This window comes from Gracilinanus agilis, chromosome 2, assembly GCF_016433145.1.
Source record: "Gracilinanus agilis isolate LMUSP501 chromosome 2, AgileGrace, whole genome shotgun sequence".
Classification (NCBI taxonomy): Eukaryota; Metazoa; Chordata; class Mammalia; order Didelphimorphia; family Didelphidae; genus Gracilinanus; species Gracilinanus agilis.
The window spans coordinates 690010231-690017440 of record NC_058131.1 but is presented as its reverse complement, the minus strand read 5'-3'; positions in this window follow the sequence as shown (position 1 = coordinate 690017440).

Here is a 7210-nt window from a genome sequence, read left to right as displayed (position 1 = left end):
GGGGAGGGGAGGGGAGCGGAGCGGCGCTGGGGGGAGGGGGGATCCCGGAGAGCAGGGGGGAGGGCCGCGTAAACACCGCGAGAGCTGCTGCCACGGCCACAGCCACGGCCACAGCCCCCTCGCGCTCCCCCCCTGCGCCCGGCTCCCGCGAGACCCTCCGGACGTGGGAACAAAGAAAGAGAAGGAAGAGGGTGAGCAGAAGAGGAGGGGAAAGCTCGCGAGAGGGGCCCCAGGCCTGAAATCTCGCGAGCTTTGGGCGCCACCGGTTCCAAGCACACATGCGTTCTTCTGAGGAAGCGTGGCTCCAGGAGCGACCCTTAGCGGAGCCCCGCCCCCGTTCTCCCCCCTCCCCCCCGCTCTCCCCCGCCGCGCCGAAGCGGTGTCCCGGAAGGGCAGGCGAGGTCTCAGGCCTGTGGCAGCCACTGGGAGGCGTTGCCGCTACCTTTTCGCGGAAAAGCCGCGGGCGTTCTGCACTGCTCTGCACTTTTTTACAGATGGGGAAATGGAGTCCCCGAGGGCCTGGGAGTTGGGGCATCGTTAGCCTCCATTCATTAAGCGCCTGCTGTGTGCCTGTGGGCTGAAGCCCGCATTCATTTAGCCCCGACTCCTGTGTGCGAGGCGGGGGGGTGGGTGTGGGAGTAGGAGTGAACGTTGGGGATACTAGGAAAGGCCTAAACCTGAGACTTGGGTCTGATGGGGGCGGGGAAGACACGCAAACAGACTTGGGTATGGGAGGGCATCAGAAATTCTTCCTAAAGGAGAGCATGCTAGGCATAGTCACCCAGGAAAAAGGCTCCCAGGCGGGAGTTTGATTTTTTCGAGGATCCAAGATGCCCCAGTTGAGAATAACGTAGTAAGGTGTATGGACTTTCAAACCCAGGGGATCTTCTTTTCCACCGTGAAGGCGATAGGGAGCCGGCGCGGTTTTTCGAGTGAGAGCATGACCAGGTCGGCGGGTGGGGGATGGGGGGGTGTAAGGTGTGGAGGAAGGAAATGTAAAAATTTAGATACTACCTCTTATTTAAGGTGAAGATGTTGGGGGCAGCTAGCTGGCTCCATGAATTGAAAGCCAGGCCTAGAGACAGGAGGTCCTGAGTTCAAAAGTGACCTCGGACACTTTCTAGCTGTGTGACCCTGGGCAAATCACTTAATCCCCATAGCCTAGCCTTTGCTGCTCTTCTGCCTTGGAATCAATTCACAGTATTGATTCGAAGATAGAAGGTGAGGGTTTATTGTTTTGTTTATTTTTTTAAAGTGAAGATGTTAACAACCCACGGAACTTATCAGATAAACACTGTAACAGTCTGAAGTTAGCATCTAAGTTTCCAACAAGATTTAGTTTCTTGAAACAATGTCCTACCTCTTTTCAAAGGTTCACATGTGAGACAAAATAACAGATTTCTTAGTGTGTTGGGCACCGGCAATGAGAGCTACAGGAGGCTTAAGAGTTTGAGGAATTTAACAGATATAGTATAGAAGAGGTGGCAGTTACCTTGGCCAGCTCAGGCTGTGTTTTAGAGAGACTCTGGGGTAGCTGAGTAGGGACTGGATTGGAGAAGGTACCAGGAACTTGACAAGAAAACCAGCCAGGGGACTTGGGTACCCCGCTCCATGTTAGATGAGCTTCAAAGTCCCTTACCGATTTAATAGTTTGCACACTGGGAAAATATTTGAAGAGAGCTTTCCTGAATCACCTTTCCCTAAATCTTAAACATCTACCAAATGCCTGCTGTGTGCAAGGAATCCTGTTATCAGTGGGGATCCAAAGACAAAATGAAGATGATTCTTGCCTTTTACCATGGATGGGAAGTGTCCAGAATGGATGCCAGTATACACAAGAGAAAGAATTACCACACAATTTCAACAGGAGAATGGCTAACAACTGGAGGGATCAGGAAAACTAAGGAGCCTTTGCAGAGCAGGTGGAGAGGAAGCACATTATAGACATAGGGATTCAGAACCACCTGTAGGGAGAGAGTTGGGCCAGTTAGCCTGCAAGATTCAATGTGAGATGCCAAGGAATCAGAAACACGATTGAACTACTGGAGAGGGGTTAAATGGCAGGCTGAGGATTTTGTATTATATCCTAGGGGCAGAACCAGAGAAGGAGATGTCAAACCAATCCCATACCTTTCCCAAGAAAACTCAATGGACAGCATTAGTGTGCCATGATCTACTGGGCCACAAAGACTACTGAAAAACAACGAAAAGGGCAGTAAGGGGTTGCTGAAGATTTTTGAATGGAGGAGTTGATACGGGTGGAATTTTGTTTTAATCATACCAATTTGAAAGCTGAATGGAGAATAAGGAGATCAAATTAGGAGATTAAAATAAAAATTAAAAGAACCTACTGAGTATTTCCTTGAAAAAGATCCCACAATGAAAACTCCCAGGAATATTATAACCAAATTCCAGAGTTCTCACATCAAGGGGGAAACTATTGTTCATGGCCAGAAAGAAATAATTCAAATATTGTAGAGCCCCAATCAGGATCACACAAAATTTAGCACTAATTTAGATCTAAGATACCAGGACAGTTTTTCTTTATAATTTATTATAAACCTGAATGATATTCAGGTTCTTTTTTCCATGACTTTCAGACAATTCTTAATTTTCTAAATTATCTTTCTTAAATCTGTTTTCCAAGTCAGTTGCTTTTCTGATGAGGTTTTTCACATCTTCTATTTTTTTTCATTTCTCTGACTTTGTTTTATTGTTTCTTGATTTCTCTTTGAATCATTAGCTTCCACTTGTCCAATTCCAATTTTTAAGCAATTTTCTTCACTGAACTTTTGTACTTCTTTTTCAGTTTTGCCTATTGTGCTCTTTTTTTTTTAAAATCCTTACCTTCTGTCTTAGAATCATTATTTAGTATCCATTCCAAAGCAGAAGAGTAGTAATGGCTAGGCAATTGGTATTAAATGACTTATCCAAGGTCACATAGCCAGGAAGTGTCTGAACCCAGCTCCTCCCAACTCCAGGCCTGGTGCCCTTGCATTGTGCTGCCTAACTGTGCTATTGTGCTTTTCTTAAAATCTTTTATTCAGTGGTGGTTTTTTTGCATTTCTTTTACCATTTGTCCAATCATTTAAAAAATGATATTTTCTTAAGCATTTTTATGCTTCTTTTACCAAGATGTTAATTCTTTTTTCTTATTTTTCTTGCATCATTTTTATTTTTTTTCCCAATTTTTCCTCAACTACTCTTTTCTCTTTCTTTAGCTCTTCTAGGAATTCTTTTTTGGGCTCATGTCCAATTTGTATTGTTCTTTGAGGCTTTGCTTATAACTGTTTTCACATTGTTGTCTTCTGCTGAGTTTGTGCCTTGATCTTCCCTGTCACCGTAGTAACTTTTTATGATCAGGTTTATTGGTTGATTTATTTGCTCATTTTTCCAGCCTAAATTTTTTTACTTAAAAATTTTTTTGTTGGGTTCTGCTTATCTGAAGGTTGGGAGGCCCTGTCCCTAGCTTCAAGCTTTTTCATGCTATTGTCTTCAATGCTGATTCTGGAGATCTGCAAATTTTTAGTATTTCTAAGGAAAAAGTTATGGTCACTGTTCTGGTCTACCCTCAGATTTTTATCCAGGAAAGATTCCTTCCCTGCTGCCACAAGTGCTATTTATTGCTCCTCTTGGCTCTGAAACTGTGACCAAGACCCCTGATCTCCTCTAGCTGCAAATAACTAGCTTTCCTTTCTGCCTTGGAACTTTGGCCAGGGTCCCTGCTCCCTAGTAATCAACTACAACTACTCTTCTCTGTCCATATTAGCTCTGAGTTGCAGTTCCAGAGCAGAAGAGTGCTACTAAACTTATATTAGTATCATGAAAGACTAAAATACTCTTGTGATGCAGATTCTACTGCTAGTCTTATACTTCCTGTGAGGAGTATAAAAAAGTCCCCATTTATATGCCACAGTAATAGCACCTTTTGTGATGCAAAGAGTTGGAAGCAAAGAATATGTCCATCTATTGGGCAATAACTAAAAAAAAATGGTGGTCCATGAATGCGTATAATAGAAAATTACTGTCCTGTAAGAAATTATAAATAAGAGAAGCAAGGAAAGATCTACCTTAACTGGTTCAGAGGGAAGGAAATAGTCAAGAGAGCAATATACACAAGGACTACAACAGTAAGAACAACCACCAAAAAAAGTGTTAAGATCCAAAATTACTAAGAACAAGCATGGATACGAAGGAGGGATGGGAGAAGACACTCCCTTCCCCACCTTTTGTCAATTGACCTGTTCATGAGTACAGTACAATAAACATTTTTAGACTTTTTCAATGTATTGAAATTTTGCTGGGTTTTTTTTCCCTTTTTTTCTCTTTAAAATATTTTTTTCTCTTTAAAAATATTAGTTATAAGAGATGACTCTCTAGGGAAAGAAAAGAGCTAGTAGGGGAGATCTTCATGATATAAAAAAAGTGACAAAATGTAAGAAAGATGCAAGGATAAGTAAAGAAAGATGGATATAATATTAACTTTTTCATATGTTGTTTGCCATGACAGCCTCTATGTGGCAGCAAAACATGACATTATTCCTTCAGGAAATGCAAACATCCCAAAAGAGAAATGTGAAAAAAAAGTATGGGCACTGGGTACTAGTGCTTAATAACAATAAATAAAAATAACACATTTTTGATGGAATTAGAAACAATGGCCCAGGTCAACTGCAAAGATATATGAGGTATAATTATAAAACAGTGAGATGGGTTTCTTGATGTGAAGATGGGATTAATCTTAGTGTAAGTGAGGTGTTTGCACTTTTGGTGACTAAATCTAAAAATGGGCAGGGCAGGATTAATCCCATTTTCACATTGCTGTATATATCAGCATTGATATATTCCAATTTTTAATGCCCTTTGTAGTTACTTCAGAAGGCCATGTACACCTATCTCAACCATTCTCCTACCATCATCCTAAGCATGTTTGTTCCCCAAACTTTAGTGAGCACCTTTTCCTAATGTATTATTTCATATGATAACAATTTCTGATGATTCCCTACTGTGTTGTGAGCTCTTTTTTTTTTAATTTATTTTTTATTTTTTTTTAAACCCTTAACTTCTGTGTATTGGCTCCTAGGTGGAAGAGTGGTAAGGGTGGGCAATGGGGGTCAAGTGACCAGGGCCACACAGCTGGGAAGTATCTAAGGCCGGATTTGAACCTAGGACCTCCTGTCTCTAGGCCTGACTCTCAATCCACTGAGCTACCCAGCTGCCCTCATGTTGTGAGCTCTTTTTGAGGAAGACTGTCATATCTAAACTTTGTATCTTCCCCAAACACAGTGTTTTACTTGCAGTAGGAGTTTATTTTATAATAAACTATAAATATAAAATATTTATTTGTAATAAATATTTGTTTTCTGGAACTCTCAATGTTCTCTTTAGTCATTGTGTCTAGGGCCCACAGCACATTCTATTGAGAAGATGCAATGGTTGGCAGTCATCCTGGGAGGGTGGATTTGAGCTTTGGAAACAACCAAAAAAGTTGTTCAGAGCCAAGTCTGAGGAAGCAGATGGATGACCAAGTTGGTAGTATTATCAACTGGGTTTTGGGGAATCTCAAGTTTGTCTCTGTCCATCAAAAATTCACTCTGAGGGAAGTCTCAGACTCATCTGTTTCAGACTGAACAATAGACCTTAAAGTACTTAAATCCCATTTAGGTGGGACTAGTAGACAGTTAAATGTTAAGTACCCTTTTTGTCCTAGAAGTTTCCCCCATTGTATCAGAGATTCATTCCCAAGAAAACTATCCTTTTTGTATCCATTGTTGTAGACCCCAGCCTCTGGCTACAGACTCTTTCCCAAGCCTGCTTACAACCTGTCAATGAATGTTTGCTGCATCTAGTTCCCTGGAAAGTATATAAGATCCCTGAGTTGTTTTTTTTTTTTTTTTTCCAGAGAATCATCTCAGGTGGTGATTGTCACAGAGACATTGTTCCCAGAGTCCCAGAGCCCTTGGCTCTGTGTGATTTTTAAGCACTTGGCTCTGTGGTAGCTGAATATTGAACACTATCTCTTTCCTAATTAAAGACTTGGTTTTGCTGACTACTTTAGTAATTCTCTGTTTTTCCAGGTTGACTATTATTTCAGATTAAGGGGGGCATGACTGTGGTAATGCAATAGATTGTTTTGTGTAGCAGTTCATATACTATCTCCCTAGGAATTTCCAGGGTAAGAGTTCCACAAATATTTTAAGCAGTGGTAACACCAATGAAATAAGTGCCTCGCTTCTCAAGGGGGACAACCTTTATGAATGTTGCTCATGAACTAAGAAATCCTTCTATTTTATAGTCAGACCCCATATGACAAGAAAAAAACCTCCAAAATTCCATTGTGGTTGTTTCTGCTCTCTCTCTAGATCTTTCCTTTTTTTCAAGTCTTCTTTAGCATTTTTTCCCACCTTATCCATCTGCATGTGTCCATGCCAAGGAATTTATACACACACACACACATAATATATACATTTATGCATACGTGTATATATTATACACACATACATATTATATACACATGCATATTATTTATACACATCTATGTGTGTGTGTGTGTGTGTGTGTTATTCCTTGGTGTGAATGTTTATTTTCCCCATTACTTAAATGGGGAAAGGGCATATACCTCAGATGGATGGCAGAAGCAGACATCTAACTACCAGATACACATAAGCTTGGAAAGAATACTGGGCTTGGAATCAGAAAATCTGAATTTGAATCCCAGCTCTTACACTTTCTAGCTGTGACTGTGGCTAAAATCACTTGAACACACTAAGTCTCCTAAGATCTAGAGCTCCAAGGACCCATAGAGACCAACTAGTCCAATTGCCTTATCTTATAGACATGGAAACTGAGGCCCATCGAGGTTAAGGTACTTGTCAAATGTCTTGCAGTACATCACATGCTATCTTCGGTATGAATGAGAAATAGTGCCATATTGGAAGAGCTCATTGATCCTGAGGGAAAGTAAAGACTAGTTCTGTTCACAGTTGAATATTTCTGGGATTGGAGTTCAGGCCAAAATACTGTTTCCTAGGAACAGTTTAAATCCAATAAATGCTCTCTAACACAGTTCACTTTGGCACTTCCTGCTGGGCCGCAAGGCGGATTTTTAGCTAACAGATGCAGATGTTACAGAAGGGACTAAACTTTTCCAGAAACTGTCACCTTGGATTAAGTTTACTTGGAGGCATCTCTCTTCCCAGGAGTTGTTGAC